This window comes from Peromyscus californicus, unplaced genomic scaffold (genome assembly GCF_007827085.1).
Source record: "Peromyscus californicus insignis strain IS unplaced genomic scaffold, ASM782708v3 Scaffold_4__1_contigs__length_199733344, whole genome shotgun sequence".
Lineage (NCBI taxonomy): Eukaryota > Metazoa > Chordata > Mammalia > Rodentia > Cricetidae > Peromyscus > Peromyscus californicus.
Genome location: NW_026294562.1, coordinates 164,711,386 through 164,736,142, shown reverse-complemented (window position 1 = coordinate 164,736,142; position 24,757 = coordinate 164,711,386). Strand labels below are relative to the sequence as shown.

At 36.6% G+C, this 24,757-nt stretch overlaps 1 pseudogene; it reads left to right on the top strand.

The window, feature by feature from the left end:
- The first annotated feature begins 4,989 nt into the window (after positions 1 to 4,989).
- Positions 4,990 to 24,067, top strand: LOC128094870 (alcohol sulfotransferase-like; annotated as a pseudogene).
- The last annotated feature ends 690 nt before the right edge of the window (positions 24,068 to 24,757 follow it).

Here is a 24,757-nt window from a genome sequence, read left to right as displayed (position 1 = left end):
TTTCAGCTTTTTATTTGATTGTTTCCTGGCATCTATTCCTCCTGGATAACTTTGCTTCTTTTTGTTCTAGAACTTTTAGGTATGCTGTTCAGTCACTAGTGTGAGATTTCTCCAACTTCTTTATGTGGGCATTTAGTGTTATGAATTTTCCTCTTAGCATTGTTTTCTTAGTGTCCTGTAAGTTTGGGTATGTAGTACATTCACTTTCATTGAATTCTAGGAAGTCTTTAATTTCTTTCTTTTATTTCTTCCTTGACCCATTGGTGATTCAACTGAGCATTATTCACTTTCCATGAGAGTGTAGGCTTTCTGTAATTTTTGTTGTTGTTTAAATCTTACTTTTAGCCATGGTGGTCTGACAGAAAGAATACAGGAGGTTGTTCCAATTTTTTTGTATCTGTTGAAATTTGCTTTGTGACTGAGTATGCGATCAATTTTAGAAAATTCCATGGCATGTTGATAAGAAGGTATATTCATTTTTGTTAGGGTGGAATGTTCCGTAGATATCAATTAAGTCCATTTGAATCATAACATCATTTGGGTCCCTTATTTCTCTGTTAAGTATCAACCTCACAGATCTGTTCAGTGATGAGAGTAGGGTGTTGAAATATCCCACTATTAATGTGTGGGGTTTGCTATGTGATTTGAGCTTTAGTAATGTTTCTTTTGAATATATGGGTTCCCTTGTATTTGGGGCATAAATGTTCAGAATTGAAACTTCATCGTGGTGGATTTTTCCTGTGATGAGTATGTAATTTCCTTCTCAATCTCTTTTGAGTGGTTTTAGTTTGAAGTCTATTTTCTTAGATATTAAGATACCTACACTAGCTTGCTTCTTAAATCCATTTGATTAGAAAGTTCTTTCCTAGTCTTTTACTCTGAGGTAGTGTCTGTCTTTGAAGATGATGTGTGTTTCTTGTATGCTGCAGAAGGATGAGTCCTGATTTCATTTACATTCTGTTAGCCTGTGTCTTTTTATAGGTGAATTAAGTCCATTGATATTAATGCCCATTGGTTGTTAATTCATGTTACCTTTTGGTGGTAGAGTGTATGTATTTCTCTTCTTTGGGATTTATTGCCATGGTGTTATCTATTGCCTGTGTTTTCATGGGTGTATCTGACTTCCTCAGGTTGAAATTTTCCTTCTAGTGCTTTTTCTAGGGCCAGATTTGTGGATAGTTATTGTTTAAATCTGGTTTTGTCTTGCAATGTCTTGTTCATTCTGTCTGTGGTGATTGAAAGTTTAGCTGGGTATATTAGTCTAGGCTGACATCCATGGTCTCTTAGTATCTGCATTACATCTGTGCAGGTCCTTCTGGTTTTCAAAGTCTCCATTGAGAAATTGGGTGTTATTCTGATGGGTCTGTCACTAAATGTTACTTGGTCTTTTTCCTTTGCAGCTCTAATATTTTTTCTTTATTCTGTATGTTTAGTGGTTTAATTAATATGTGGAAAGGGGACTTTTTGGGGTGTCTAGTCTATTTGGTGTTCTATAAGCTTCTTGTATCTTTATAGGTATTTCCTTCTCTAATTTGGGGAAGTTTTATTCCATGATTTTGTTGCGTATATTTTCTTTGTCTTTGAGTAGGTATTCTTCTCCTTCTTCCATCCCTATTATTCTTAGGTTTGGCCTTTTCATGGTGTCCCATATTTCCTGGACATTTTGTGTTATATCTCTTTTGGCTTTGGTGCTTTCTTTGACTGATGAATCTATTTTCTCTATTGTATCCTCTGTACCAGAGAATCTTTCTTCCATCTCTTGTATTCTGTTGGTTATGCTTGTATCTGTGTTTCATGTTGATTTACTCAGATTTTCTATTTCCAGCATTCCCTCTCTTTGTGTCTTCTTCATTGTTTCTATTTCAATTTCCAGGTCTTGAACTGTTTCCTTTACATGTTTAATTGGTTTTTCCTGGTTTTCTTGCCTTTCTTTAAGAGATTTATTGATTTCTTCCATTTTTTTGTCTTTTCCTCAATTTCTTCCCATTTTTTGTTTGTCTTTTCCTCAGTTTCTTTATGGGAATTTTTTATTTCTGCTTTAAAGGCCTTCTGCTTCTTCTACATTGTGATGTTCAGGGTTTGCTGTTGTAGGAGGCCTAGGTTCTTCTGGTGATGTCAAATTGTTTTTTATGTTGTTGTATTTTTGCACTGATGTCCACACTTCTCTTCCTCTAATAGGTGCAAAAGGTGTCTGTGTCTGAGTGAGCTACTCTTGGTCCACTCTGCTGTGTCTATTTCTCAGGAGACCCCTCTGGGACGAATCTTACTTAGTTCTTGGTCTAATTGGAGCTGGCAGATCTCTATCTCAGGGAGCTGCTCTTGGTCCAATCCAAGCTAGCTGATTCTATGACTCAGGGAGAAACTCTTGATCTTATCAAGGCTCTTGGTGTTGGTTTCACTCTTACTCTGCAAGGAAAATTCATGGAATGCAACAAAACCCACTAACAAGAGCTTTATTAAAACAAAGAGAAAGGGATAGATGTGTTCAGGCTTGCTAAAAGAAAACATGAGAAGGGAGGAGGAGGGGACACATGATCCGCCTTTTAAGGACCACCCCCTGTGTGTACACATGGGCCCACATGGCTACTCCACACATACACATAGATTACATGGTCACACCACGCATGCATAGATTATGTAGGACACTGCACAGAATAAACCTTGCTATGACATCCCTCAGGGGGGGTGAGCAAGGGGGAGCTGAAGAGAAGAACTCTGCTGAGTCTACTCTCAAGGGGATGAGCAAGGCAGGACTGAAGAGAACCTTGCTAAGACATCCTTCAGGGAGCTGAGCAAGGGGGAGATGAACAGAGGAATCTTGTTGAGACTACTCTCAGGGTACTGAACAAATAGGAGCTGAAAAAGTTAAGAACTTTTCACTGGAGCTGAAGGAAATTGCTACATTTCAGCAGAGGTTTCACTTTTTGCAGAGTGAAGCAAAAAAAGCAACATTATAGGATGGGGAAGTGGAGCTCTGCTAGGAACCCCCATTAAGTGGGGGCTGAGAAAAGCTCAGCTGTAGTGGCTGTGCAGAAGAGGAGCAGGATTGCTAAATCCTGTGGGGAGAACTTCCCCCACCACACTAGGTCTAGCCTGACTCTTGATACCCTTCCCTGCTGAGCTGTCCTAGAAGCTCCAGGCCTGACTCATCCAAGCAGTTAAAATACCTTCCTTTCCAGGGCTGACCTGTTTCATTGCAGCTCCAGCCATCAGAGCTGTCCTAGCAGCTCAAGGTATCTGAGAAACCTTTCCCTCCACTGCTGAGTTGTCTTAAGCAGCTCAAGATATCTGGAATATCTGCAGGGTTTAGCTGTCCTAGCACTTTAGGTATCCAGGATACTTCACCCCCCAGGGCTGAGCTTTCCCATTGCAGCTCCAACTGTCAGAGCTGTCCTAGAAGCTCAAGGTGTCACCTGACTCCCCAAATAGTCAGGATGCCTTCCCCCCAGAGTTGCAAAAGTCACATTTTGGTGCCAAAGCCCAGGAACAAACTCACAGAGTTGCAAAACTTACTTACAATGAATCCCTTCTATCTAAGGATTGGGAAAAATGCAGAATAGGGGACAGAATGCCCACCAGAACCTGAAGATATCTGTTGATAGCATATATCCTATAGACATGACAGAAAAAAATACACCTATGAACTCTCAACAGTATATTTACCCAAATGAACCATCATAACGGCACCAGTTGTTACCCTAATAAGGACAGGGGAGGTTTTGACATCATCTTATCCTTAGATGAAGGAATACAGCAGGTCAATGACTGCTGAAAGAGGGAAGCAGAGTCAGCTGCCTCAGGAGGGGAAATCCCATATTGGTGTTCAATCCCAAGTGCTCATCTAAGGATATATTCACATGCAAACAGAACTAAATGGACTCTGTATGTTATGTAAATGTGTGATCATGTAAACATAGCAGTGAAAATTAAAGAAGGGATCATGAATATAGGAAAGGGGGGAAGGCAATGGAGGAGAAAAGCGAGGGTGAGGATCACATGGTGCAGTGAAGGCACTATGAGTTTATCAAAAACAATCCCTACTTTTAAAAATAATTGTACAGGACAACATTTTTTTTTCAGGACAACATTTTTTATGGTCTCTAAATTTTTTGCCCATTTGAAATCATTCTGAAAGCTGAGTCTGTAGCAGGAATCTTAAAAGTTCTTATTAAGAAAATCAAACCTGAGCCAGGTATTGGGGTGAACTGGAAGGTCAGAGAACTAGAACAAGCCACAGCTATCTCACCTCGCTGGATCCTCAGCTGGTCTTGTTTCCTCAGACTGGAGGCCTCTGAGTCCTCATCCAGAATGGGTCTCAGCTGAACTGCTTCTCAAAAGCCTGAATGCTTAACCAGGCCAAATGCTTAACCAGGCCAAATGCTTCTAGTGCCTGGTCTTCACGCCTTATATACCATTCTGCCTTCTACCATCACTCACTGGGATTAAAGGCTGGCTTTCTGGGATTAAAGCCTTGAGTCACCATGCTTGGCTGTATCCTTGAACACATGGATTTCTGCCTAGCTCTGCCTCCCAAGTGCTGGGATTAAAAGCATGTGCTGCAACTGCCTATCCTCTATGTTTAATATTGTGGCTGTTCTGTCTCTGATCGCAAATAAGTTTATTAGGGTGCACAATATTTCAGGGAACACAATACCACCACATGAGTCTATTAGAAATTATTTTAAATTAAGCCCTATTTCTATGTCTAAGTACTTATTTTTGAGTTTCTGGTTTGGGGTCATGACCTAAGGCTCACAGTTCTCCAGAACAATCTCTGAATAAGTTCACAGTTGCTTAATACAGCAACCTTTGACTGGTTTCTGCAATCTATCTATATTTCTTCGTATCAGCAGCTCATTTCAGAACAAACTTTGGGATGCTAATGATTTTTTTTGCCTACACTATAAATTTTACCTGTCAGCATTTGCTTTAAGCTGAACAGGTGGCCAAGACTGGAATTATCGCAGCACCAAGAAATAGTTCTTTGGGATGTCAGACTACATTTGGTTCGAAGGAATACCTTTCCCTGCTATAGGGTATGAAAAAAAATAATTGAATAAAGTCATGATAAGTTTGTGATCAGAGATGAAGACACAGTCATACTAACTTACCCAAAGTCAGGTAAGAAACATCATTGAGAATGATTCTGAACTGTCTGTGGAAGGTTAGGGCTTTAATAATCATTCATTAGGGTGGTGAATGGAATGCTTTATATATCTCATGTGTTCAATGATTTGTGGTCATGGAGAGCTGTATCTGAGAGCATTTCTACTTAGAGGAAGATCTCTAACCTAACCGATATAGTCAGAGGAGCAGCTCAAGCACTACTACTGAACAATGACAGTATTTCCTAAAGCAGATTCTGGCATTGGTTTGTCTCTGTGAGGAAAAGAGTGGAAGAGAGATAATGATGAGAATAAACAGATGAAATAGCATCAAGAGAAAAAGGCATGAATGTAAGAATATGTGGAGGAGGGGACAATGTCAGGTAGAGGAAAGATTCTCAAAACTCAGGTAACCAAAAAAGGCATCATGGTCATCTGGGGGAGGGGTATTGGTGGATGGCAGAAGCAGTAACCATTGGTTAAGTATTAGGTTGCTAACATCAAAGGGCAAAAACATGGAAAATCCAAGGGCAGTAAACTGCAGGAAGAGGATTCAAATAATAGCCCAGAGAATAAAGCTAGAGAAACACCCGCTGACAAATGAGCATATACTCACAAATACAAGTGTGTATGGTGAATAGACACAAAGGAATTTATTTACAAAAGAGAAGCAGTACTCATATATACACTGCGGGATGGATGCATCTTAATGACATTGTATTAAATGAAAGGATCCCCATCTCAAGGACAGATTCCATGACTGAATCCCTGACAAATACCTGGGATAGTTGAATTTACTGAACCAGAATGTAGAATGCTGATGTTTTAGGAAAGGAGGGGATGTTCAGTAGGCAGGTAGAGTTTACTGAGTAAAGATTCTCAGTTTTGTTAGGTGAAGCATTTTGAGTGTGCTGGAAAAATATATTTTGTACGTATACCATGTGAATATTGTGAATACCACATGCCTTTGTGATTGAAAACAGCTGCAGTGTAAATTATATGGTTGTATTTTGTATTTAAAGCTTTTCACAGGTGCTCTTGAAATGAATGACAATAACTTTTCCTTCTTGTTCAGGAACTAACTGGCTGATTGAGACTGTCTGCTTGATTCAGACCAAGGGGAATCCCAAATGGATCCAATCTGTGCCCATCTGGGAACGCTCACCCTGGAGAGAGACTCAAAATGGATATGCAATGTTAATCAATAAGGAAGGACCATGCCTTATGAGCTCCCACCTCTCTATTCATCTTTTCCCCAAATCTTTCTTCAGATCCAAGGCCAAGGTCAGTGTCCAGTTGTTGAGAATACTTTGGCCAAATGCACATTTAACTTACTCTTCCATGATGGGCCTTGGAGATCTGCCTGAAATGCACTCTGCGAAGATTTGATGAGGAAAGCTGGGATTCTCACCAACTAGGTGATGCTAATATGTCCCCTTCTCAGACTATATCAGAGTACTGGGATATCAACCATCTCTCAGTGATCCTGGGCATATGTATGAAAAAAATGTATTATCACAGTAGGGCATTCAGGGACTACACATACAGGTCAAGTAGAGTTCAAATTCTAGTGTACAGTGGATATTACTGTTTTGTTGTGATAAAAGTCAATTAGCTAATCTTGATTCTACATATAGCCCATGTCAAATGGGTGAATCACCCAAGCAGAGTTGTTTATAGGGGAAACAGCCTCACCAGGCACTAATGTTGTAATATGAGAGATTGTTCAACAATCATGGCTTATCTGTATCCACTGTGTCTTGCTATGTCTAGCTGTCCACTGAGATCAATAGCCACAGGAATCACTGACATCATCGAAAGAAGATCTCCAGAAGGAATCAGAGACATACAGGTTCTGACCTACCACAGCTTATTGTTAATAAGAAAGTTTTTTGGAAGTCTCTCCACCTTAGAACCTATAAGTATTTATGGTTAAACCATAAAGACAAACATAGAAAATAATCTCTTTTGAAACTATCACAATGAAGTTGTGACCATTAAACTATATGTGTGTGTCTTATATGGATATGGGAGACTTGTGTCTGGAGAAATTAAAGTCTAAAAGATGAATTATATAATAATGTCAAAATGAGCATTGATACAAAATATTAATTTCATTTCCTTAAAATTATTTTTTAATTTATTTCTTCTATTTTTGAGATTATACTATAATTACATACATTATTCCCCCTTCCTCTTCCTCTCTCCAGGCTCACTACACTACCACTCTTTTCTCTCTTTCAAATTCATATTCTCTTTTTTATTACATCTGTGTATTTATCTACATATTCCTACATATCTTGGTACAATCTGCTCAGTATGCACAATGTTACCTGTATGTAAGTTTTCAGGGCTAAGAAATTGATATTGCATAACCAATTGCTATGCTTTTCCCAAGGGAAACCTATTTCTCTTCATCTCAGCACTTTTTTAGGGGCTCCCGGGTCTTTGTATTCACCATTGTGCAATGAAACATTAGCGTTAAACTCTGCATCATGATTCTTTTTAGAGTTTTCTTCATATTTACAGTTATAGAAACCAATTAGTTTGTCGTTTTTCACATAGCTTTAGCACAGTATCCATTACTCTTTGTATATGAGATATTCTTTCACAGTGGATGGATAGTCTTTCTCACAGTAAGACATTGATCTTTATAAGTATTGAATCAATCTTGGCTTTTTGTTGTTGCTGTTTTTTTCAATATTAATGAGTGCAGTCATTTTGCTGTTACAATTTTGTAAATCAAATAAAATTATAAAATATTTTTATAAATATAGATATTTTGCACTTCTGTTTATATTTCATCCAAATAAAAATAACAAATGCTTTTAGAAACCTCATTGATATTTGATTAACATTTCACATAAACTGTGCCAGATATAAGGTGGTTTATACTATATTGACCTTCATTTGCATGTTTTTCCATTTAAGGTGATCTATGTCATCAGAAATCCCAGAGATGTTCTTGTGTCTGGTTATTTTTTCTGGTATAAGTCAAACCTTATTAAGATGCCAGAGTCACTAGAAACTTTTTTTGAATGGTTCCTCAAAGGAAATGGTGAGTGTCCTGTTTAAATATAGGAGTTGAGGGAGGCTGAGATACATTTGTGAAGACAAGGTGTGATATAGCTTAGGCTGGCCTGTCTTGAATTCTCTATACAGATAGGGATTGCCTTGAAGGTCTGTTCTTCCTCGATCTACCTCATGAGTTATAAGACTATAAGCACCCACTACCATGTTCTGTTTATTTAATGCTAGGGTTCAACTTCCAATGCCATTTTTGTTATATATCTTGGTTATATCTCTAGCCCTTAGTATATTTTGTAATTTTCTCTGGACTCCAGCTTATCACTCTACACTCTACCAATCTCTTGATCCAAGGATCATTACCATTATAAATCTAATTGTGAAGTCTTCCTGTTCTCACAAGCTACTGCCTAATGGCACAGCTACAGCTTGACCTGTGAATAACCATCCTGGCAATATTTGGAGTATCTAGTTTTTCCAGTACTAATGAAGATGTTATAGCTTGTGGTGAGCAGAACAGCAGTGACAGCAGCATCACTAGGACCTATTCCCTCCCCAGCATGGAGAGTTAACCATGTTGACTGTATGAGATGTGAGTTTTTCTCAATCAGAAAATGATTCATTACTCTGATACCACAATTGCCATTATTACATAGGTGAGCATATGTTGTATGGATGGTTGAAGTATATATATCAGTGTCCATAGCTGAGTAATATTATTGACAAGAATCTCCCAAAAGTAGCCTACATAAAACCTTCAGTAACAATGAGGGCTATTCAGGAGAAAGACATATTTCAGTTCATTCTCAGTTTGTTTTCCTTATGTTCTGTGACATGACTATAAGGTTGCCTTTAGAAATAGGGTCTTACCAACTAATTTTTGTGGGCAACTGACAACAGTGACAATTGCCTAGATTATTTGCAACCTCAGGCCCATTTTAGGCAACAACTCCTAGGGAGGTATCCCAATAATTGCAATGGAGTTTCCATTTTTAAACCAATAGCTTCTGGGAGCAGTAGTATCTGTTCATGAAAGCTGCCTTGATTTAAACTCTTTAATATATTTTTAAATGAGCTTACAAACTAATGAGTTTCTATATGGCATTTTCATATATTCTTGGTTTTTGTTAATTCTATCCCTAATTTACCCACCCCATCTTTGTATAAACACAATCAGTCTCATATTCCCTCATTCATATTGATACCATATTTGTCCTGGTACTTCTCTTTCCTTAAGGTCTCTTTTTTCTTGCTGCTCTTCTAATGGTTCTTTTCTACCTTCCTCTCCTTTATATATACATCAAGGTAAACATGCCAAGAATTTGTCTAGGATCCAAGTATGAGAGAAAAGATGCAGTGTTTGTCTATCTGTGCTTGTGTTACCTCATTAAGTATATTTTCCAGTTGCAACTATTTTACTGTGAATTTCATAATTTCATCTTCAAAGCTGAATGAAATTTTATTGTGTGTACATATCACAATCTCATCTATTTTCAATTGATGGGCATCTAGGCTAAACCTGTTCTGTAGCTATTATGAATAGAGCTGTAATAAACACAAATGTTCAAGTACATATGTAATTGTATATACCAAAGTCTACAGTAGTATATACCTACCTAGTTTGAATATATACCTAAGATTTGATAGCTGGGTCATATGGAATTTCTGTTTGAAGCATTTCAATGCATACCATAGTCATTTAAATGATGGCTGTATAGTTTACACTCATACCAGTGCTTTTAATTCCCCATAATTTTTCCGAAAATTAAAAAAATTAAAAACTAAATTTTATTATAAAACAATTTGCACATAAATAAAAACAGGATTCACGAAAATTATTGAGACTCTTGTATACATTTAGAATTGGTATCCAAAAGAGAAGCTGGGAAACTTCATATTAAATGTTATACTTTCAATATTGTTTATATTTCACTCAATATTTGACCACAAAACCCAAAAATCCATGAGAAATATAGAACTAGAAAAACATTAGCCTATATTCTCTTTCAACAGTCCTGTCCATTATCTGCATCTACTCCTTTCTCATGCCTTTATTTTTAAATTTTCTTTTCTTCTTAAATGTTATCAACGTACACTCCAAACATTTACTTGTTTTTTTTCCATTTTTTGTCTTTGTTGTTGTTTTTGAGACAGGTTTTCTCTATGTTACAACTGTGGCATATATATTTTTTAATAACAGTGGCCAAACTGACAGATGAGATGGAGTCCTAGATAGTTTTTAGTTTCTGTTTGTATTTCCTTGATGGCTAATGATGATGAACACTTTAAAAATACATATGAAGCACTGTCTTTCTTTTATGGTATACTTTTTTGTTCCGTAGCACAGGTTTTTGCTCCAGTTTTTTTCTTCATATTGAATATTTTATCATTGTTATTTCTTTGTAGATACTAGATACACATTGTCTGGGAGCACATAACTCAGAAAGCTTTCTTGCATTTTATTAGCTGAATCTTCACATGATTAATGATTTCCTTTGTTCGATAGAAATCTTTTAATTTCATGGGATCCCACTTGTTGAGTAATGGCCTTATTTTCTGAGTGAGATGAGTAGCATTTAGAAAGTCCTTACCTGTGATTACCTCTCAAAGTGCACTTCCTGTATTTTCCTCAAGAAGTTTTATAGTTTTGTGTATTCTGTTGAGGGTCTTGGTACATTTATGATTGCGGTGAATGCGTGTGTGTGTCTATTTGTGTATTGTGTATGTGTGATAAAGGATTAAGATCTAAATTCATTCTTCTACACATAACTATCCAGTTTCCAAAATACCATGTACTAAAGATCCCATTTTTCTTCCAATGCATTTTTTTTTTTATTTTTCAAGGCAGTGTTTCTCTGTATAGTTTTGGTGCCTGTCCTGGGTCTCATTCTGTAGACCAGGCTGGCCTTGAACTCACAGAGATCCACCTGGATTTGCCTCCCGAGTGCTGGGATTAACGGTGTGCACCACTGCTGCCTGGCCCAATGCATGTTTTCAATATTTTGTCAAAAATACAGTGCCTCCAGTTGTGTGAACTTACGTCTTGGTTTTCTATTCAATTAATCCACACGTTTGTTTTGTGTCAGTGCTGTGCTGTTTTCATTACTCTGTCTCTGTAGTATAACTTGAAATAAGGTCCTATCTTTTTCCAAGGTTGCTTTGATTATGTGGAATTGTTTGTACTTTTGTATGAATTTATTATTGAATTTGTTCTTTTGAAATTTCAAAGATGTGTAACTTACATTCTGCTTATTGAAACCCTTTGCCCTCTTTGATCTCCCTCTCCCCTTTAGTAGCCCCCATTCCCTACAGTTCTCTTTTATAACTTTCATGTCTCTTTATCGATGATCCATCCAATTTAACCACGATTATTATCTTGTGTGGGAATGTGAGTTTTGAACTGCCAATGGAAACCTAGTTGGCACCTCACTGGGGACACAACTGAAGACAGTGTCTTCCTACCACCCAGAATCATTCAGTATTCATAATTTCATTATGGAGTTTAGTGTTCCTTGAGTATCTTCCTCAGTCCACAATGAGTCATTTTTGGGCTAGTCTAATGCAGGATCTTTGCAGCAGCTTCAGTTCCTTTTAGATCATAACTATACTTGCTCTGTCATGCCCACACGTCAGCATTTTCCAGCCCTTCTCTTTCTCTTTTCCAGCTTCAATATCCTTTCTGCTCCCCCTTCTGCAATGATCCCTGAGCATTAGAGGCAGTTCTGTAATGCTGCATTTAGGAGTGAGCATTCAACCATTCTGTATCAATTTGAAGGTTATTTATTTTTATTTCTGTGGATAATACTAAAATCTTGATTGGTATTGTATTGAGTCTGTTCATTGCTTTTGCTAGGATGGGCATTTTCATAACATGAATTTTTTCTAGTCTGTGACCATGGGAACATTTTCCATCTCCTAACATCTGCATCAGTTTCTGTCTTCAGTGTATTGAGGTTTTCAGTAATGAGGGCTTTGCATCCTTGGTGTATTCATTACTTTTCTATTGCTGTGATAAAACACCATGAACAAAGCAACTTATTGAAGGCATGCTTTGTTTGGAGCTTATGGTTCCAGAGTGATAAGAGTCTATCATCACCATTATAGGAAGCATGGCACCAGGGAGACAGGAGGCATGGCATGAGGGTAACACCTGAGATCTCACACCTCAACCCACAAACAGGAGGCAGAAGGAGAGCACTTGAAACAGTGCTAGTCCTCAAAACTTTAAATCCCACTCCAGTGACATATTTCAATCCACAAACAGCAGAAGGAGAGCACTCAGAATGGTGTTGGTCCTGTGTATCCTTAAATCACATCCCAGTGACATATTTCCTCCAGCAAGTTCACACTTGCTGATCCTCCCAAAACATACAAAATTGCAAACCAAGTATTCAAATTCCTGAACATTATATAGGACATTTTTGTAAGTCAGCACATTTGTTTAGATTTATTCAGAGGTATTTTCTTTAGACATTTGTTAACAGACCTATGTCCCTGCTTTGTTTCTTAATTTGCTCATCATTGGTATAGAGAAACACTATTTATGTTTGTTTGATCATTTTGTCCCCTGTCACTTTGATAAAAGTCTTTATCAGATCTAAGTGTTTTATGGTAAACATTTTCAGCTCTTGTATTGATAGATTTGTATCACTGAAGAATAGGTACTTTGACTTGTTTCTTTCTTATTTGTATAGCTTTTATTTGTTTGTTTTGTCTTTTTTCTGTTATAGACTTTGGTACTATATTAAAAAAAAGTGGAAAAAGTCCACATCATTTTCTTCTTGCTTGTACTGGAAATATATTGGATTTCCCCCTACCTAGTGGACTGTAAGCTATAGTTTTCTTACATATGGCCAATACTATGTTGAAAAATGTTCACTCTACTCTAAGTACTTTGGGAATTTAGACATGAGAGGATGATGAATTTTATCAAAAATTCTTTTCTTTATCTCCACAGTTTACAATGGGTTTTCTGTTCCTGAGTCAATTTTTACTATTTAATTTATATTTATTGATGTTTGTGTATTGAACCAGACTTTCACTGAGTCTCTGGAAAAAAGTCAACTTGATCATGGTGAATGGTTGTTTTGATATAGTGTGTGTGTGTGTGTACTTGTGCATATATATGTATATATATATATATATATATATATATATATATATATATATATATATATATTGTGTGGGTATATGTGTAATCAAATGTGCAGGTGGAAACCAGAGGAAAATTTACAAGAATGTATTATTTCTTTCCACCATGTGGATTTAGGTCTTCGGGTTTGGCAATAAACAACTTTACCTGTTAAGCCATTTTACTATCCTTTGATTAGTTCCTGAATATATTTACAGAGTATTTTATGAAGAAGCTTTATATCTATGTTAATCACGGATCTTGGTCTGTGGTGTGGGATGTTCTGTATGCTCTGAATGTGTTGCTCTGATTGGTTAATAAATAAAGTGCTGATTAGCCAGTAGCCAGGCAGGAAGTATAGGCAGGACAAAGAGAGAAGAGAATTCTGGGAAGAAGTGGAAGGCTGAGGAGAGAGGAGATGCTGCCAGCCACCTGCTGTGGGATGTTCTGTATGGCAAATGTGTTGCTCTGATTGGTTGGTAAATAAAACACTGATTGGCCAATAGTCAGACAGGAGGAAGTATAGGCGGGAAAAGGAGGAGAATAAAGCTGGGAAGTGAAAGACTGAGTGAGAGACACTGCCAGGCGCTATGATGACAAACAGCATGTGAAGATGCTGGTAAGCCACGAGCCACGTGACAAGGTATAGATTTATAGAAATGGATTAATTTAAGCTGTAAAAACAGTTAGCAAGAAGCCTGGTATGGCCATACAGTTTGTAAGCAATATAAGTCTCTGCATTTACTTGGTTGGGTCTGAGTGGCTGTGGGATTGGCAGGTGAGAGAGATTTGTCCTGACTGTGGGCCAGGCAGGAAAACTCTAGCTACAGCCACCACCATGAGAAACATGCTGTAAGATACTGGAAAGCCATGAGCCATGTGGCAATTTATAGATTAATAGAAATGGGTTAATTTAAGACACTAGAAGTAGATAACAAGAAGCCTGCCATGGCCATACAGTTTATAAGTAATAAAAGCTTCTGAGTGATTATTTTATTAGTGGGCTGTGGGACTGCAGGGGCTTGGTGGAACCTGGAGAGAAACTTCCCAGCTACAGGTCTGTTCGGTTTTTTTTTTTGTTTGTTTCTTTGTTTTCATTTTGAATATTTGTCTGTTCTTTGTATCAAGATGATACTTCAAACAATACTTTGATAATAAGCCTTAATTTCCTTCTTTCATGTAACAGTTCAAGAAGTTTGCTCTACTCTGAAAGGTCTGGAAAAATCATCCGACCTGAACATTTCTTTTAGTTTAGAGATTATTTTAGTTACTTTTGCAAACTCATTGTTATTTTAGGCCTTAGCATATTTTTATAACATATTTTTTATTGATTCCTTGGGAATTTCCTATCTTGCATATCAGTTCCACACATTTCCCTGTCCTTTCATATCTACCTTCCACGTTTGTATCCTGCCACTCAAAAGAAAATAAAAATAAAAACAAAAACAAAAAACAAATATCTCACTGACCCCACTTGGGAATGACAAGCTCTGCTATCAATTGGCTATTTTCTCTCATACCATTCACAGCTGTCAAGTCTCCAATTCTACCATACATTGACCAGTTCACTCCTCTGTATTCCTATCTGTCCATCACATATTTGATCATTGTAATGACATTGGGAACTGTTGTGTGTCACACCATATATTATTTTAGCCAAACAGTTTTAATTTCAAATGTTCATTGCAATGAATGGTTGGTCTGGTTCAGGACCTCTGGCTTCTGTTACACCATCAATACTGGACCCTCATCCAGACTCCTCTCAGATATCCTACTACTGCTCAGAGTCAAGGAGATCCTATGCCTGTGGTTCCATAGGACCGGCCCTTTCCACCTTTTTCAGCAGCTCATAGATGTTTGAGTGAGCCAACTCAAGGCCCAGAATCTGAGCTTCAGTGGTAACTGAGTTGTTCAACCCTGGTCTTTACTGTGCCTTCCCCTGTCACCAGAGGTGGCAGAGTCAGGCCTCACTATATTTCACGTTTATTTCATGTTTTGTGTAGAAGAGTTTTGTTGCATGCATGTGTGTTTTTTGGGTATGTGTCTTGTGCCTGCAGAGACAGGAAGATGGCATTATGAGCAATCATGTGGGTATTGGAAATTGAATCCTGATCCTCTTGAAGAAAAGTGAATATTTTTAACTGCTGAGCCTTGTCCCTATACCTATCTGTTTAATGTTTTACAATGTCATCTTAGTTTTATTTTGATAGTTTTTATCTATTTAGACATTCATCCATATATTTTAGAGTTTCCAGTTCAGTGGAATGATTTTAATGTAAACTCTAATAATCCTTTGAATTCACTGGTGCTTGTTATAATGACTGATTCCCTTTTCATGTCCTACTGTGTTATCTTTTGCTTTTTTTCCCCTTTGGTTAGTTTACTGAAAGTTGTTTTTAAATATTATTTATATTTTGACGGTACAAACTCTATTTCATTGACTCTCTAGGTTTGTTTTATTGTTGCTACAGTTTTCATTTTACTAATATTTTTAATGTCAGTGTTTTCTTTCCAGCTAATAATTTTGCTGTTTGATTTATTCTTTTCCAAAGCCCTGAGGTGATTCATTAGCTATTTTATTAGAAATCTCCTTGACATTATACTGTGATTAATTTGAGCATTACACATCCCTCTTAAGGTGGTTTTCACTGCATCCCATAGGTTAAAGAATGTTGCAATTTATTTTTCATTTCATTAAAAGAGTCTTTCTATTCTTGATTTCATCAAGGACTCATTGATCATTAAGTTGTCAGTTGTTTACACTCCATGAGTTTGTTTATGTTCTGAAGTTTCTCTTATTTAGTTTTAGTCATTTTATAGTTTTGGGGTAGAACATAAGGAATTACTTTAATCCCCCTATGTTTGTTAAGATGTTCTTTGTAACCTAGTAATGTGATCTATTTTAGAGAAAGTTCCATGAACTTCCAAGAACATTGTGCATTCTTCAGTGTTTGGATACAATATTCTATAAGTGTCTTTTAAGACCATTTTACCTGTGATGTCAGTTAATTCTATTTATTTTCTACTGGGATGAAGAGTTAACTATTGAAAATGAAAGTACTGTAATCCTTGCCTATGGCTTTACATCTAGTAGATATTTTCTGTGCATAACTGGGTGAACCTGTGTTTGTAATTGTACAGTTCTTGTTATGAATTGATCCTTTAAGCAGTAGGAAGTAATGTTTATCATTGCTCAATAGATTAGGTTTCAAGTATATTATGTCAGATTAGTTCAGCAACATATGCTTGTTTTCTAGCTCCATTTTCCCAGAACACCTTTTTCCATCATATCATTGTAAGGTTATATCTGTCTTATATGATGAAATATAACAAATACAAACTTCCTAGTTATTTACTCCAATGTCCTACACTGTGTCTTTTGATTAAGGAATTGGCACAATTAGTATTCATATACTACTGAAAGGTGTCTGTTGTTCCCTCTCATTTTGATAATTTTACCAAGGTGATTGAGTTGTTTTCTTGTTTACCTCTTGGTCTAGCTTGCTTTATGGTCTCTGTGATAAAAAATACTCTAGCAGGAAGCAATGTACGAGAAGAAATTGTTTATCTGGCTTTAACTTTCAGGTCACAATGTGTCTATGGGAGAAGTCAGAGCAGTATCTCCAGAAGGAACTGAAGCAGAAAGCATTTTACTAATCTGCATGTTAACTTCTTTCAGTGTCTTATGCTCAGTTGTGTTTCTCATACAATCCAGTCCCAGCTACCTATGCTGTGGGCCCTAACACATCAATCATAAATCAAGACAACAGCACAAATACTTTGTCACTAGCCAATCTGATCCATACAAATTCTTAAATGTGACTCTCTCAGATAATTCTAGGTTGAGTCAACTTGACTACAGAAGTAAACTTCTGCTTGTTGCAGCCTTATGGATACATTTTTTTCTCTTTAGTGGAAAAGATTCCTATAAGTATATTTTGTAGAGCTCTGTTGATGGTCATAAATTCATTTTGAATACTTTTAGCATATAATTTTTTCTCCATTTATGAGAAGCAGTTATGATGGGATGAATACAGTAGTCTGAGTTGTCTTTCAAACTTGAAATACAGTTTTCCAGGCCATCCTGCATTTTAAAATCATAGCTGAAAAATCTGTTATTCTGACAGACCTTCTTTTGCATTAGATTTGGTGTTTCTCTCTTGCCAGTTTCAATGGACTTTTGTAGCTAGAGTTTTTCTGGTCCTGCCTGGCCCACAGTCAGGACAAATCTCTCTCACCTGCCAGTCCCACAGCCACTCAGACCCAACCAAGTAAGCACTCAGAGACATATTATTTATAAACTGCACGGCCATGGCAGGCTTCTAGCTAGCTGTTCTTATATCTTAAATTAACCCATTTATATTAATCTATAAGTTGCCATGTGGCTCATGGCTTACCGGTATCTTAACATGTTGCTTCTCATGGTGGTGGCTGGCAGCATCTCTCTGCCTCAGCATTCCACTTCCCAGAATTCTCTTCTCTGCTTGTCCCACCTATACTTCCTGCCTGGCTACTCTGGCCAATCAGCATTTTATTTATACAGAGCGATATCCACAGCAGACTTTCTTTGTTTAATTATAATTTTATGAGGTACATTTATTTTCTGGTCTTGTCTATATGATGTTCTAAATTCCTTCTTTATCTTATTGGACATCTGTTCTAACAAAAATCAAGCTAGAGAAAAAAGGGTTAATTTTGTTCACAACTCCAAGTTACAGTTTACTTTTGATGAGAAACCTAGGCAGGAAGTTAACGCAGTGTGTTCAAAGACAACAATAGAGAGACAATAAATATGTTTGTTCTTGCTTTCTTGCCTTCAGTTAAAATTCTCTTACCTTATGTTTTCCTGAACCCACATGAGTAGAGAATGGTGCTGCCCACAACATCCTTCACCTTTTACATCATCAGTTAACAATCAGGACAATCTTTCATTGACATACCCACAGGCTTATGTGATTTAGATACTTACTCATTAAAAATTGGTTCAAAGGTAGCTACAGGTTGTGTCAAGTTAATAGTAGAAGATTTTAATGTAACATCTCTCTTTGTAATTATGGAAAATAATTTTAAAATGTTTTCTATGTCTATGAACCTCGGATTTGTTGTTTTCATAGAGTGACAGATATCATAGAATTCCCACTCATATCTCTTCTTATGTTATCTTTGTTCTTATTGGATTGTCCCACATCTTTCAACTTGCCTTCACACTGTTATTTATTTTTCTTTTAAAAATTGTCTTATTTATTGTGATCTGGTGTATATATGTGCATAAGTGTCTGTGTGGGTACTCACATCTCACAGAACATTTGAGAAACATGAGAAAAACTTTGTGGAGCCACTTGTCTATTTCTAATTTATCTGGCTTACAGAGACTGAGGTCTGGTCATCAGGTTTACATGATAAGCATTTTACCCATTGTCATCTCATTACCACACCATTCTTTTTTGTATAACTATTTAATTCATTTATAATTTATATGTTGTGTAGATCTTTTTGTGCTACTTCATACTTCATTGTGCACTGTGATTTATTCTTTAAAATGATGTCATCATAGGAGTTTGAGAGATGGCTCTGGCCAAAAGCACTTGATACTTTTTAGAAGAAAGTGTTTTGTTTCCCAGTACCCTTACAGAGGGGCTCACTACTTTCTATAACTTAAGATTCAGGGAAAATTGACACTCTCACCTCTGTAGGAACACACACACACACACACACACACACACACACACACACACACACACACACAAACTTGTATTCACATAAAAACACACAAACATACAAAAATGAAAATACTATAAATCATTTAAAATTTATTTCATTAAATACAAGTTTCTAGAGATTTGTATATTCTCCAAATATCATGTTTAAAATCCCTCCTCTCTTTCTTTTCCTTTTCCTGCCCCCTCTCCTCTTCAATGCCCCCTCTCTTTCTACCAGATGACTTATTTACCTCAATCCGGATATTAATGTGATTACTAATGATATCATACAACCCTGCTTCCTACCTTCATTTGATTTCACTCAACAGGTTTCTTTATTGATGGTAACCTCCCTTTCTATCACCATATGAGATACCATGCTTCACATATTTGTTATTGGAGCTTTCTGTCTTCCTTGGAAACTTGTCCAGGTGGAAAGTACTTACTTGTCTGGTTATTGAATATTACTCCCCAATAACACTAAAAATTTTGTGGTTGTTTGTTGTTGGATATAGTCACTAGGTCTCATAATTTGATACCTATCAAGTAAAGTATAACAGTTAATAAATTTACAGGCTGAGTATGATGATATAACCTTCAATCAAAGTACTAATTGGGTGGAGATGAGTAGATAAAAAATTCAAGGCCATCCTTGTTTACATACCATGATTGGGGACAGCCTTGTTGTCATACCCTTTGCAATTCATGTCCCCAAATAAATACCTTTTAAAACAACTTCCAAAGCCCATCTACTGTTAATTATTATCAGTATCTATCATTGGCTTGTTTTTGTTGCCCTCACCAACATTCTTTTGGCTTTTTGTTTTGAGACAGGATCTGTTGTATCCCACGTTGACCAGAAATTCATTATGTAATTGAAAATGACATTGAATCCCTGGTCTTTTGTCTCTACCTTCTGAATCTTGATTTCTACCTTGTTTGAGACAATCTCTTTCTTTTTGTTCATCTCTGTGTGTGGCAATTAGCAGGTCTCAAGCTTGTGGGCATTATCCTGTCCCCAACTCCCATGTCATAGAAAATATACTAGGTTAATAAAATGAGGCTGCATCACCATATTTGAATGGTTTTTGAGGATTCAAACTCAGGTCTTCTTACATACAAGGCAAATGCTTTCTACTGAGCCATCACCTGAGCCCAGCTTTCAGTCTCTTTGAGGGACTTAATTGTCTCATATATTATGCAATTCACTTTATCTCTACACTTTCTCTGTAGATCATTTACCGCCATCAGGTTTCAATAAAATCTTAGATTCATTGAATTCATGTATCCTACTGCTCTGACACTGGCTTAAGACTTACCTTCTCTCCTGACTTGATTCAGTTGGTTCTTCAGATAATGGGGAACAATGCAAGCCCTCAATGGAGGGTGAGACATGAAGAGACAGCATAACTAGACCAGGAACACTTAGGACACTCTGACTATTGAAAACACACCACAGTAGTACTAGGAATGTAAATGAAGCATTGGGTTGAATGTGGAAGGCCTTGACTTGAATGTCTCTAGCTGTCTGTGTTTTAGAGTCTCTGATCTTAAAGAGTCACTATCCACAAGTTGTAGAATCTTAGAGGTGGGTGTTAGTGGGAAGAGATCTCCCTCAGAAGGGGTTAATAGAGCTTGCCAGACATGATGGTAATAAAAAGTCCCAACCTGGACATGCTCAGAACCCTCTGGCTTCCTGTATTGTTTTGATTACATTTTACCAACTCATGCCTTTGTCACTGCTACTCGCCTTTTGGATGTCTCCTCATGGCATCAGAAATAAATCTGTAAGGTGATGAGTTTACTAACGAACTGAATTTTATTTACTTATTTACTGTGTGTGTGTGTGTGTGTGTGTGTGTGTGTGTGTGTGTGAGAGAGAGAGAGAGAGAGAGAGAGAGAGAGAGAGAGAGAGAGAAAGAGAGAGAGATGTTATCATTGCCATGAAGACCAGCCTTCAGGAACTCAAGGAATGAATGGGAAGCCATGGCGTCAGCAAACTAATTACTTAACTTGAATTTTCTGTCTGAGGGAATAAAACTTAATTTGCTGGGGACAGAGGACTAAATTTAACTCTCTTGGGACAGCAAAAAAGGAGGAAACATACACAAACATTTCTCCATCATTTTCTCTTTGTTCTTCTTTATTTTTCTCTTACTGCTTATATATCAACAAAATTTCTCAGGCAATATAAAAATTGCAATGTGATTTCATTCTATTTTTCAACTGAATGATTACAATGAATACAGTTAGAAATCATGATTTACAATTTCCCTTAAATGATTAAATATCCTACATATTACATGTTTTAGATGAAAAACAAATTATCCCAAGAGCTCTCATACATTCATATCCAAGCAACTTGGTATAGATTAACAGAATAAAAGCAAGTAAGATATATTTCTCAGTCAGTCTTTTACTGGCTAGCTGGATTTTGTGGTTACAAAGGAAGGGTCAGTCATTTCATTACTTATCTCAAACGGTAATCTTATAAAGAGTCTTGAAAGAATCACAAACCAAAATTATTATATATGAAAAACAATCAGTGTTCTGTCTATTAAATACTCAGAGTGTATCTTCATTCATCAATAGCTTTTTTTGTATTAGGAAGAAGATGGCAGAAATGGGCATTAATTAATCACCATCTTTGAATTAATTATCAGGATTTAAAGAATTAAGGTATTAATCTTCATCTTTAATTACCAACCTATCCTAACAAGAATGATCCATCTGCTAATAATAACCAAGCTGCTTTGTTCTTGTTTCTTGACCTCAATGAGTCCCTCACACAACTATGTGCTCTTCTAAACTTTATATGGTTTCTTCAGGTTTTTCATCTCAAAGTTATTAATAAAAATATCTTATCCTATCTGAAAGGACTTCAGGAGTATACATAGAGATAAATAAGTTAAAGTCATTACTGGATTGCAATTAATTCAGGACTCCTGGTGTTCTCACAAGAGGAAATTAGACTCAGATTTGGGCACACAAAATTGTCAACTCAAGAAAATGGTCATCTATACACTAAGGACTGAGGCCTATGGGAGGATCCACTGCCATTGACCGATAACCTCAGATTCCTATGCTCCAGACTCTGTGGAGATAGAGTTCTCTGTATAAGAACTGAAGACCTCAAGTAAGAAAAGAAATTGCCCATTCTTGGATTTCCTGTAATGAATCAAAATTGGGCAGAGATAAAAGAGTATGTGTACATAAATGGCTTCAATGAAATGTCAAAACAAATAAAGTGACTTGTTTAATAGAGAAACACTACTGAAACTAACAAAAGTTTTATCTGAGACACACTGGAGCAGATGAAATAGAATTTGGGACACAATTTCATGAGGAAAACTTGTAATTTCCTCTTTCCAGGTATGTTCTTCCAGAATGAGACCACATTGGGATTTTAGTTTAGTCTCTTCTAAGACAGTATTTTTTCATGCATTATATTCCTTAGGATAAAATAAATTAGTTATGTCAAAAAACTGGATAAGGCCCTAAAGTCATATGTGATTTAATTATCATTGTGATTATATATGACAACCATTTCTTTTGCATTTGAAGATAACTTTTATTCTGAGAAATTGTTTTCCTTGTATTAACACTCACTATAATCCATGAATCCCACAGGAAACCAGGTCAATGAAGGGGGAGACAAACTTCATTACACCCCTCACCCTGATTCATGACTTCAGTATATAAGTTGCTGAGAGGCATATGTTTGGAAACATTTTGGAAAGAATAAATGAATGATCTTCTTAATTCCTACATTAGACTGATTCCTTTTTTAATATGGAAGGTATGAGCAGATCAAAGATTAATTCTAAAATTTATTTCATTACTTATCATTAGATATCTAATCCTTAAATCATAATGCGTGAAAAGATGTGTTAAATGTTATACTATCTCTGACCAAGAGGAATTCTCTCGACTTATTTTTGTTGTCCTTTAGTTGCTTTTCTCAGGATACCAGAAAGATACATTTCCTTGCATCTAGAGAGATACTCTGAAGAGCTACTCTTTACCTGGGAGACTCAATTATCTGATTATATGGGATTAATTTAGTTTAAAGCTCCAATGAACAATTTTCCACAAATAATTTTTTTCATTAAGATTCAGTATTTAGATGGTGCAAGAAATACAGACCAGATAGATGTTCTGTTTAGTTGATATAACTTTTATAAAGACATTGTCACAGTCAAGATACATGGGAGGAAATGTCTTCTAACAAACTTCAAAGGTTTTGACTGTCAATTGTTCACATTTGATATTCACTAGACAGAGTACTTGAGCCATTAATCATTTTCTCTGGTGCACAAAGAAGATATTTATCTGAGACACAGAAGGAAGAAGACCTATGGAGAAACCTACTATCTACAGGCCAAAAAAAGCCAGGATGATATGGATAACAACATTTTATGAGACAGGCAGCCTTCAAAACTATGAGGAAGTTCCATTCCAACAAAAGTTAAGCCGCTATGCATTGGGTTATACTGACACTGGACACATAAGAGTTTGAGGAGATTTGTAGAAAGAAGCAATGAAGGGAAACACATGCATGAAAAGTACACAATATTTTGAGATAGTTGGACTGAGAACTTCATATGTACACCTACACAAACATGATTCTCTCATCTGGACTGATTCACTCCATTTGAAATTCTGTTGGGCTGGATAGTGTGATGGAAGCATGTCTAGTGAGAAGAAGAAATAATCTGGACATTAAAAATGTAGATCCATTGTCTATGCTATTGATTGTGGAGTTGATATGTTGGTAAAGGAGATGGTTGACATTATTTACACAGAGGTACAAGTCTTTTTGCATATTTTTCAAAGCATAAGAATTTTTGTCCATAAAGTAACTGTTAGTTCTACTTTGTTGACTGTGTGGTCCTACGTAAGCAGATGGTGAGGTCATGTGAAGAAAGGGGTAAGAACAGATTTACAATCATCATCATTAACCCATCTCTGTGTCTGCTTCACATTTCCTGGGAATGACTGGGGACTGGAAGAATCACATTACAGTAACCCAAGCTGAAACCTTTGATAAAATATTCCAGGAGAAAATGGCTGGTTTCCCTCCAGAGCTGTTTCCATGGAAATAAATCCTTAAAATTTAATAATCTTATGTGGACACTGGTGTTTATTTTTCCTGTGCTTGCACAGGTGAATGAGTGGGTATGGTCATAGAAGACATCGTATTATTGAATTGTGTAGGTTTTTTCTAAAATGTATTAGTAGTAATAGAAGCAGTTGTATTAGTGGCAGTAGTAGTGGAGTAGTAGTGGCTATTTTATGTGTGTCTTTGTATGTGTGTATGTGTGTGTGTATGTGTGTGTGTGTGTGTACATACATTTCTGTGTGTAGTATGTTTAGGTATGAGAAGAATGCCTTGGTTTCCACGGAGTTGCCATTATGTGTGCTGTTAAGTTCCTTTCTTTGTGTCATAGGTACTAAATTCATATCTACTATAAGGTAAGTACAGTGCTCTTAACCTCTGAATCATCTCTCCAGCCCTGAATCTTGTAGTTTTGGGTCATCAAATATTTGTTCCTCAAAAGATAACAGGAACTAACAATCACTAGTCATTAATATCCCTTAATATCAATGGAATTAATTCACCTATAAAAAGACACATACTAATAGAATGGATACAAAAACAGAACCCATCTTCCTGCTGCATACAAGAAACACACCATAGTTTCAAAGATAAATACTAACCCAGAATAAAAGGCTGGGTAAAGTCTTATCCATCAAATGGTCTTAAGAAGCAAGCTGGTGTAGCTATCCTAATA